The sequence below is a fragment of the Bison bison genome, unplaced genomic scaffold (genome assembly GCF_000754665.1).
Source record: "Bison bison bison isolate TAMUID 2011002044 unplaced genomic scaffold, Bison_UMD1.0 scf7180017864260, whole genome shotgun sequence".
NCBI classification, from domain to species: Eukaryota; Metazoa; Chordata; class Mammalia; order Artiodactyla; family Bovidae; genus Bison; species Bison bison.
Genome location: NW_011494832.1, coordinates 10,090,160 through 10,102,168, shown reverse-complemented (window position 1 = coordinate 10,102,168; position 12,009 = coordinate 10,090,160).

Genomic DNA, 12,009 nt, shown 5'->3' with positions numbered 1-12,009 from the left:
CTCTTACCTGTGTCAGAAAATGTAAATTTACTTTTGATTCTATCTTTGAAGGCCACCTGTGACTACAGTCTTGGAAATACTGTAGAACTGGGTGTGTAACCTTTCTTTTTTCTGTTTCCATCTCTGCTCTGCCTTTGAGCTGTTTCAATCTAGGCTGGCTTGTTGCTGTCTTACTCCTTAATATTTACCTCTGACATTTATATCTCCTGTGTATACAGAAGATATACATATTATTAAATATATGTATTTTCCCCTGTTAATCTATCTTTTATTACAGGAGGTCTCAGTTAAGACATTAGAAGGGTGTAGGGGAAATTATTTTTCTTCCTTGAGAGTATTCTGGAATGTCTCCCAACACCTTTATTCTTCAAAGTGAAAAGAAACATCCATTGTAGAGAATTTGCAACTTGACTGAGGTATTAACCAAAAACACATATTTGATTAAAATACAAACATTAGAAAAATAGAAAACACTGTGAAAAATAATTCAAGGGATCCAACCTAGTCTCATGCATTAAATTCTACTTACTATTCATAGAACAAAAATACCTATCAATTTCTAGATGATCTGACAAAGCCTATATAATAGGAAACTGTGATGAAAGGAAAAAGGTAAGAATGGGATGTGCCTAGCTTACAATCCCACATTTTATACAATGACAACTCTATTCTGTTTTTAGAGGAACACTGAAAAGAGTGCAGGTATACACATGGAAAACAGTATCATGAAAGACAGATGCTCCGTGAAGTCAAGCGTTTTGCTCACAGAGAATTTAAAATACTTCTGGGAAGGGATTTCGCTTATATTAAAGTGCCCTCTTGAGGATAGAAACATAACTACATGACCAAAAGTTGTAGCCAGACCTCCAAATGCTTTAATTGAAATATAAAAAGAAAAATTTCAAGTGGTCATGTGTTAAAATTAGAGAAGACTTTTTTTGTAAAGCAAGGGATTATTTACATGACTTATTTCCTATTTAATCTGTTAAAGGGGAATTCTGCAAGAATAGCTGTTTAATGGGTAGGAATTTTGTCTATCTTTCATTGTTTAACAAATAAAGCATTTGTTATCGTGGAAGAAATGTCATTTTCAATGACACCACTGAATTTCTGACCAACAAAAGATAACTTTCTGTGATCATATTTTATTTCATAGTCTCAAGCCTCTCCAAGGCATAACCTGGAGAGGTTGATATGTTCCTACCTCATCTGTTTACACAGGTTATTACTGAATCTCCAGATTTTCATTCCAGTGGCCCCTTCTCACTGGGTAACTGATTCCCTTGAGGCTGCCACACAGCTTTGGTGCATGCATATTTCAGTGGGAACTTTAAATACTGGCGGCTAAAATGGTCCATGAAGTTGGTCCATGAAGGGCCATGAAAATGGTCCTTCACAGTTATACTGCTGCTTCCGTAGCACCCTGACTAATAGCATCCTGACTAAAGACGGGTCTCTCTTCTTGGCCCTTCTCTTGAGTTTTAAGAAATATATTTATGCTTCTTCAAAAACAATACATTCTACCTTTTTGCTTCTTAAATATAATCATTATGTACCTGAAAGCTTCCTTCTAACAGCTTAAGCTTTAAAAAATAAATGCAAAGCCATTTGTAAGCCCCCTTTCCCCCCCCAGTTCTGCTAACATTCCTCTCCTGTGATAATGAGCATAAAACCTCCCACATGCATAAAGAAGAAGAAATAAAAGGGAAAATTACAAGGAAGAAACAGATATTTTCTCAAAGTAAGATTATGCTAATTCAAAGATTAGGATCCTTAGAGTACTACTAACTGTGGAGATATAACCAGTTACAAATATACAGGCAATTAGATGAAGTGAAAAGTTAAAGTGAAAGTCGCTCAGTCATGTCCCACCCTTTGTGATCCCATGGATTGTACAGTCCATGGAATTCTCCAGGCCAGAATACTGGAGTGTATAGCCTTTCCCTTCTCCAGGGGATCTTCCCAACCCAGGGATCGAACCAGGGTCTCCTGCATTGCAGGCGGATTCTTTAACAACTGAGCTATTAGGGAAGCCTGGCCACTAGATGACTTATCTGTAAAAAAGTAAATTTTCTATAAAATCCACATATTATTTCTTGGTTTTTTTTTTCCCCCCAAATTTAAATAATTTTGACCTTTCACCTTTGGAAATTTGTCTTGACAAAAAAGAGACTGAGTCTTAAAAATCCCTGAACAGACAAAACCAGCTTAGTCATACAAACAGTTTAATTTAGCTTAAATTGCAAGTTAAATTGGACCTGGGTCATTTCTTATTTATGCCCCTGGAAATGAAAAGCAAAACTTGAACTGTTTCCTAAGGTTGATATGATGTAACCATCAACCAATTCCCCATCGTTTAATAAAAGTCTAATATTACAACCAATCACTGTAAAAATTAAACTGTCCCCACGTTCTTACTATTTACGTTTTTTTATAACAATAGCCCCCTGAGCCTCATTTCATGTTTTGGTTTGAATGGTCCATTTGCAAACACTCTTTCTGATGTGTGTACAAAAATTTTTCACTATTTACAATTTTGGTGATTAATAGGTTTTACTTTAGTTATTTCTGAACTTTTGACAATCTAGAACAAAATGTTAATATGGTAATTCTATTTTGACACAAAGATTTTGATACAATCACACAAATTACTGAATTATCCCAAAGCTATAATTATGGTCAGCTCCCCTTTCTGGTTTTAATCTAGGGATGTGTTAAGTATACACATTTGCAAATCTTAATTTGTTAAAATAGTCAACTAACTATAAGGATATAGTGTGTCTTTGAGAAGAAAAAAATGGTTAAAGTGAAAATTGGGAGATTTAGCAGAAAAGACCTGTGAGCTATGTGGGAAAAGAATGAACAATAAATCAAGCAAGTGGAAAGAAATATTATGTTATAAAATCTTAACACCGTAACTGGAGAGAATATCCTTTGAAAAGTTAAATGCAGCTTAAAGAGATTTTTGCCTCAGGCTAGGATACAGACCTGGTGACAGCTTCTACATGGAAGAACTAGAAAAGCCACGAAAAACAAAGAAATTATTTTTAGAAAGCAGCAACCCTTGATTGAGGACCGAGTTCTGTATGAAAAGGGGAAATCTGTATGATGTGTCTATAAAATGACTATTACAGTATTGAGAACAGAACCAAGACATCAGAGGTCACACAGTCTCAGAGGATGTAGAAAGTCTAGCCTATCCAGTGTGGAGAGATTTTGTCAACACTTTGAGACACCAGCATCCACCAAGACAGAAATGTTCCAACTTGGGAATAAGGGCCAGATCCTGGAGTAAGGTTTCCATTAAATGACCACATTTTGATTTTTCTCTCCAAGTCCATACAGACTCCCATAATATAACACCCTATTTGGGGTTCCTTTGATCTTCCAGTTTGCCCAAGCCCTCTATTCAGACCCTATTGCCAGTCCATTGGCTACTGCCCAAGGAATAATTGAAAGCAAAAGCATACTATATTGTAATTCTCTTGTTTAGTGATGCCACAAATAATACCAATCTTAATTCTACTCATTCAGTGGATTTATCCTTTTAATCTTTAAATGACAACAATGAGTACATTGTAATGCATCTGTTTTCCAAGCTGAGTGTCCATCCTCTACTTCTGAGCTACCATCCTTACACCTAGATGCATATTTGGCATCCTATGATAACTGATTATAGGGAGGGGCTCATCCAGCTATGGGGTTAGGAAACTAACTCCTGAAGGGGATTTCTTGTAGGGTTCAATGGCATAGAAATCACCTATTCATGTGTACAATGGACACTTCCAGTAGTTTCCTATCAAATATTCCTGAATATGCCATTTCATTTAATAGGGAATCCCTTTGCGCATGTCCTTCCTTGCTGGAAAAATGATCTGACATAAACCAAGAAACAATGGACGTTTCGGTTCTCAAACTAATTTTATGACTTAATATCAGTAGAATCATTTGCAACTAATGCCCACAGACAAAAGTTGTCTTTGAAATCTGTGTTATTTTGATGATATATTAAGTGATTTTCAAGTTCAGAATCCCAATAGCTTTTACTGGTTGGCTTCAAACTATCCCACACAATTTAAAGGACACTTAAATATCCTTGTGGGAGACTACCGTATGTGTACCAAAGTCCATCATACATAAATACAAACTGACCCAACCAGCTAAAGCTCTCTTCCAAAACTGAAACTGAAAAGACAACCTTAGCCAAACTGATTAAAGAAAAACTAATGTCCTTTAGCATGTCTCGATGCCTGAGTTGTTAATACCATATCAGGCATGGTCGATTGTACTCAAGGGAAGCAGACACTACTTTATTAAGACATCAATCTATAGCTTCCTCTAGGGTCTATTTGGGATTTTTTAATAGATAAAACTGGAATTTGAAAAAGGATTTTGTGAGTACTGCACCTTATAAATCCTTAATTAAAAACAACATTTTCTAATGCCTCCTGATAGCTGATATTGTTATAAACTGACAACTTGTGTGGGCTTATGTATTCCTAGATGTTTTCATCAAGTATGCACAATTAACACTGAAAAGTAAATTTGCACAACATTTTTTGCTTCCATGATTTAAGTATGGGAAGAATCCCCCATCCAGACATCACATTTGTTCCAGGAATATATTCAGGTAGTGGTAAAGCAACAACCATACAAAACTTTCAGTAAATATTCTTAATTTGAGCCACACTTCACTTTGTAAGCATCCAACAGCTGTCTTACCAAACCCCATTATTTTAAATTTACCTTTATATTGTCTTTAGCTTTATATTAGCAAGTTTAGATGGAACTATATGTCATCTATCATGATTCAACAAACCCTCCAGTCATTTTACTTAACCACTTCAAACTACTTTGGGCCCCCAATTGGGGATGGTGTCAAAGACCTTGGCTCTTCTATCACTTGGAAATCCTTCCACTCATAATCCTCTCCTTTACCCCCTAGTATTTTAATTGGAACTAGCTCTGAAGAGATTATAGATTTATCTTTTGTATAATCAGAATGTTTAAGCCTCTGTGGCTAGCACAAATTAAATGACTCTGTAGTGGCTCTTTTATAGTTTAAGTTTCTGGTGGGACATTAAGACTACTTTATCTCATACAGTCATTTATTAGAATTTTAGTAGCTACGTATTCTGTATCTCTCTTTCCGCAACATTTTTAATCAACCGTCTGTGCACTTCTATCCAGTTTAACTGTGCTTTTATTCATTTTTATTTTTTTTCATAATAAAATCTTTTTCTTATTATTCAGCCCCACTCAGGGCAGTTTTGAATCATTTAATTCTCACCAAAATAAATAAATAAATGTCAACAGGTTTAAAGTTTCAGTTAAGATGAATTAGTTTTAGAGCTCTGCTATACAACGTTGGTATTTAGTCAACATTACTGTCTCGTGCACTGAAAATTGTGTTAAGAGAGTAGATCTGCTGTTAAATGTTATTACCATAATATGCATGTATACACAAACATTTGGAGGTGAAAATATGTTCATTATATTGATTATGGTGATGGGTTCACGGGTGTATGAATATGCCCAGACCCCAAAATTGTATGTATTAAACATGAGCTGGTTTTTGTATATCAAAGGGGCCTTCCTGATAGCTCAGTTGTACCTCAATTAACCTGTTAAAAATAAAATGTCAGGGAAGTGTTTTCTCATTTCTTTTAACGTATTATATGCTTTCATACAATGTATGATACTTAAAAAGTAATGTCACAATATTTTCTTGCATTTTACTTAATATGTGTGGAATTTCAGCTGGATATAGATTCAGTAGAATCAGAGATGTAACAATCATTTACAATACAGTTTTTTAATGGGAAAATACTACTGAGTGCCAAACAATTGATCTATGAGCACTATGCAAATACCTATGTTGAAAAGATGACTTTAATCCCTTAATCCATCTGACCTATGGAACTTTAGGTTACAAGAGCACCTGAAATTTTATGTCATGGTGATGAATGTGTGAGTTGGTAAAAAAAAAAAAAAAAGAAAACTAATACAGAAATAAGTAAAGTAATATAAGGAGCTGTGCCAATTTTAGCATAGCATCACCTAAACCATCACTTAACCATCAGTGCTTTAAAAAAACAGAAAAGTACATGGATTAGAAGAAACTTGAGTTCTGTCATACAACCAGTTCTAAGTTGGTTGTAGTCACAAGGCTGCAGGAGCCTCATAAGCACAATCCTTATCCAATGTCCAAGGATAGAGTTGGGTAGTTTTCTGTTTTAGGATATGTATTATGTCTTCTGATTTTTTCTGGCTTAACAGGTTAGAATTTTACTCCTTTTGGCCACACTTCTTCAAAAGTTGAAGCTAAGTGAGGGTCCTGAAGTCTGATCATGCTGTTCCACTTGACAGTCTCTACACATGAATATAGCCTCTTTGTTTCTTGCATGCAAAATCCATTTCAAGAGGGACACAGAAAGGAGTTTCCAATAAAGCTTTCATGTTTCAATAACCTATTGGATCCCTCTCCTTGTGACCTGTATAATCATTTTATTAACTATTAGTCTGATAGGAATCATTTTGATCAAAATGGATATTTGCCAACTCCCTTTGGGCAATAAATATGACCCTGCACTCTACAGACTGAATCACCAGGTATAAGTCAATGGACTATTCTTGGATGATTTCTCAGTTACCTTCATTTTTGTTAAAAGAGGCAAAAGCAGCTAACACTTCCTTTCCATTAGAAGTTCCATTGTCTTTCAGAATCCATCTAGACCTGGGATCTACAACTGCAAGTGACTTCAGTGTATTTTCTCTACCATCAATGCTTCCTGTGTTTGAAGCATTGACCTCACCCTAAGGATGGCCAGGAAGCCATCCTGGTGACAACAGTTCTCACTCTCACTTGCTTCATTTTATCCCTCCCAAACAAAGCCTTAGTTAAGCATAACTTAATTATTGAGTCAAGAATTATTACAAAAACCTTATTTATAATCTGAACAGCAAAAATTACGTAAGTCAGATAATTGATAGGATCACAAACTTCTACAGAGCATATTGATGAAGGCTATAGTAAAGGCAAATGATATGGTATAAAACAGAAAGAAAGCACAGGTAAGTGATGAGACCCAGCAGATTTCCAGGCTTACCTTCCCTGGAACATTTTTTAGTCACACAGAATACATTTTGTCTCTAGATGACATAGAGCACATAATTCCTAACTTTGTTCTCTTTATTGTTACAATAAAAAACATAAGCAGGAAAACAGCCTTACATCCTCATAACAACTACATACAAATTGCATGGCCAATAAATTATTTCACTAATAGGTGCCCTTAAGGCTTTTGTAGATTATACATGAGTAATTTAAACTTATATAAAGAAATCACTGTTGCAATATTCTGTACATACTTATATTAAAAATCAACCTACCCTAGTCTTTCTAATCAAGTAGTAACATGCTCTACTTATCAATCAACATAATGAATAACTCTCATAAAGGTCGTACAGTTCGCATATATTTTTAATGACACATTGTAGAAACAAAGGATTATTGTGAACTGCAAAGAAAGCAAAAATATCACAAATATATTTGAATTAGACTCATGGTAGAAAGTCAACAACATACAGATCAATTCATTGACATGTATTGAATATCAATTTACTGATTTGTAAAACATAGATAAACTGTGACCAAATTTAATAATATCAATTTTAAAATAGCACCAGATAGGCCAGCCTTTGAATTCTGGCTTCATCATTCACAAATTGTGTGACCCTGGGCACAAATGATTTACAATCGGTCCTTCATACCCATGGATTCTGCCTCCATGAAATTAATCAACTACCAATTGAAAATATTTGAAAAAAATACAGAAATTTTCTAAAAGGAAAGCTTGCATTTTCCTTATACCAGCAACTATCTACATAGCATTTACATTATATTAGATACTATAGGTAATCCAGAGACAATTTAAAATGAACACAGGAAGATATGGGTAGGTTTTATGAAAATGCCACATCATTTTATATAAGGGACTTGAACATTCTTAGATTTGGTATTCACAGGGGCTCCCAGAACTAATCCCCACAGATGCCAAAGAATGACTTTATTAAAAACCAAATCTGTTACATAAATATTCTAATAACATGTTCATATTAAGGCCTATAAGAATTAGTCTATGACAAGCATAATCAGTTCCACATAAAAGGTAACTTAATAGTATTACACGTCTGAGAAGTTTGTATTCTCTTTTTCTCCCTGATTCAAATGCTTATAATAAGAACATCTTTGCTCTAGTATTGTGAGGACAAAATGAGATCATGTGTATAGAAATATTTTAGGAAATATAAAGCAATGACCTTATTTAGATGCTTTTTTCTCATAATTTGTAGTTTCAAATTAACATTGTGACCAGTAAACACATACACGAAAGTACTACATAGATCTGACCTGATTTTAACTAGTTCAATGTTTTTAAATGTTTGCAATTTGAAAAGAACCTTATTAGTAAGTACAGGGTATACTTGCTTGAATGTGCTCCCTAATTCCTATGGTCATATTTTAAACTTCTCATAAAACTGACTCAAAAAACAACTCTTAGCAGCTGTGTTCCTGTGCTCTTGCTTATTTCCAGAAATAATATTAAAGGTTAAGACATTTAATTCTAAATAATCTAGAAACCTAAACTAATTATGAAAAAAAAAAAGAACAATTTTTACCTGATGCTATCTACTTTTCTTTACCACCAGAGCAATTAAGAGCGCTGAGAGTAGCTTACAATCTGCAATAGCCAGACAGGTAAATGTTAACTATTTTTGATCATGTAAAAGATGCAGGCAGGGCTACTTTCTATGTGAGCTGATTAAGTCTACTTGATAAATCTTAAGGACTTTTCTCCTAAGTACAAAGCGGAGCAGTCATTTTTATTTATCTTGCATATGACATAACCACTGAAATCACTGCGTGTACAGTATTACATTTATAAGAATGTCTATTGCCTCTTTTCCCATAGCTTTGGAGCTGCCAAAATAATTTTAAATTTCTGTGAAGAATCTTAACCAGCATTGTCAGAAAATAGGCTTCTATATGAGATAAATTTCTAGCTGATTCAAGCTGAATTTGTAAGAGCTTATCTTTATTTTTAAAAACAGCATTTATAAATGTCCCAAGTATAATATATATCCTTATCTACTTAAATATAGTGGATGAATAAAAGTCTTATCTTAATGAGGTAGGGTATCATTACAAGAATCAGTTGTTGCAATGAATAGCAAAAGAGCAAAAGCCTCAAGGGCAAGTCATTTCTTTGAAATGTGTTGAAAATATTAATCTTTTTGCCTTTCCACAGAATGACCTTTTTGTGTGTTTTGATTTTTATAATTATTCTTTTCCATTCACAGTTGAGCTATCCTTATCTAGGTGGTGAGCTTCTGAAGAGCAGGACTGTCTCATAAATCATCACAGATCTCCCCTCCCCACTCAAGGACACCTCTTTGATCCGTCTGCCACCAGCAGTTACAGAGTTCTTCTCAATCCATCTTTCTTATTTACTATTTATAAACTTCTGTGAGCTGGGAAATGGTCTTATCAAACTTGCAAGAACTTTGCTCAAAACTAGACTAGACTCTGAGACAGTGTCTGTGGTATTTTTCGTAGAACGTTGACTTCCTGACCTCAATACTGTTTTCACATTCTTCCAAGCCTTCTGGATAGTTGAGGTTGCCACAATAAGGAATGCACTTGCATTCAGGCAGTTTGAGTCACCAGTTTAGTTATAAACATATCTGGCTTGTTTGATAGTTTAGATGTACAGGCATTTTGTAAATTAAACAATGCTGGACTGGCTGCCTAAGTTTTGTAATATTATATTTGCAAACAAGTTTAAATAAAGCAATAAATAATAGCACAGAGAATCCTTTATGTCAATAATGACATGCACATCTCCATTTATCAAATGCTTTCACAACTACTTAATTTTGCAATGTTTTGAAACAGAGCACACAAGGCTCCTACTGACTTTTTAATCTTTGTAACCAAAGAAGGATAGGCTCACATATATACCTTTTCATATACTTTAACTATACCAGGTAAGAACTTATACCTTCACGTTAAAAAAAAAAAAAATCCTTGGGCAATTGTCCTGGCTCCCTTGTTAGGCATAAGATGTCATACATCAACACTCAAACTGTCAGACAGTTACCACTGTTTCCTCACTCTTTAGACCAAGAGCACACACAGCTTTACTATTATCTGGATTTAGACCAAAAGTCTCCTGGACTTTCCAATGCTCAAACAAGAATGTTGTCTGCTTTGACAAACCTTTAGTAAGTAACAATTATATAGTATAGTAGAATATATAACATATATGTGTGTATATTATATATAATAGGGTATAACACACATACATAATATATATGTATAGCAACACAGGATATATATATTTAGTGATGTTTATATGTAGTGATGTATATATGTAGTGATTTTATATGTATATATATATATATATATCCTGCTTGATGAGAAACCATCTACATGTTTTATAAGCAATGTAAGCATTTAGTTAGATGCTATGCTTGAAGACGTATTATTCTCCACCTCACTCAGTTTTTCACTTTTTTCCGTAACAGTTTTGCCAAGCATCCACAGCCTCAGCACCCCCTGAAGACTAAATTGGCACACAAATATATTTAAAGTACATTAGCATTTCTTCATGCCTGCTGAGATTAGTTCACATATTCTAAAGCAATAAAGCAGTGAATTCTGTAGTTGTACCAAAAGCCTTTGCCATCCACTAAAGAAAAGAGATCAAAGGTACTAGCTATTGAGGTAATAGCAAGTGTAATAGCTGCCCCTGCTTTTTCTGGAAGGACAGTTCATAGCCTTTCCAGAATTTCAGTCAAGTTCTAGTCCATATGAACTAGGATACTATGGTTTGGGTTGCCTCCTGAATAATTTTTTGGGTCTAGCTACACATTTTTCTCTACAAAAATTAAGGTGCTTGACCACAATAGGGTAAGTTACATGGAAAGAGAAGATTCTCCAAAAAAAATAAACTGAGAGGGAAACAGCGTCAAGAAGGACATGGTGTGATCACTTTATTTTAAATCTGTATAGGTAGAGAAAATCTAGCATCACAGGACTGGTATGTTAAAACTTTCTTTAGCTCACCCTACTCCAAAAGGCCAAAAAGCTAAAGGCTTCCTCAATCTGAAAGAAGGAGATAGAGGCAAATATTAATTTAAGAACTGTAAATAGCTAAAAGCACACATATGTATGAAGCCCTTGTGCAACTATATACTAGAAAAGATATTTAAGAATGTTACAGTAACACTTTCATAATAAACAAAAGGTAGAAATGTGCCAAATGTCCATCAAGAACTAAATTGATACATTAATTTGGTATATTTATATAATTATCATAATAACAGCTAAAATAAATGAAGTGTGGCTACACACAACAACATAGATGAATCTGAACAAAATGTTAAGGGAAAAGGCATGTTACAATGACTCCATGCAGTGATATATTTATATATGTATATTGAATAAAATATGTATGGTTTATATATCATATATATGACCCACAATTATAGATAGTGAGTTGCTACCTCTGCCTAGGAGGCATGATTAAATGACAGAAAGAATCATATGAGAAGGAACATTATTGGTAATTTAAACACGTGCCCCGATAAATATATAAACATAAGCATATGTAGACCAGTTTAAATATTGTGCTATGAACCAAAAATGTGATTTATCTAATTACAAGTGATTATATTTATAAAATGTAATTTATTAACACAAACTAACTCACACTTTTTATCACTCCTTCAGTATTTGCTAAATGCATTTCTCTTTTCCAAAATTGTTTTCTTATACTTTATCTTTGCGGAAAAGTTAAAGATGGTTACCAGAATATTTCAAACTTGAATACAACAGATATAATTTTATGAGCCAAGGAGAGGAAATATGATTAAAATAAAGCAGAACTCCTAAAGCTATAGCAAATTATTTGTTTGAAGTTGCTTTCTATTATCATTTTTTAT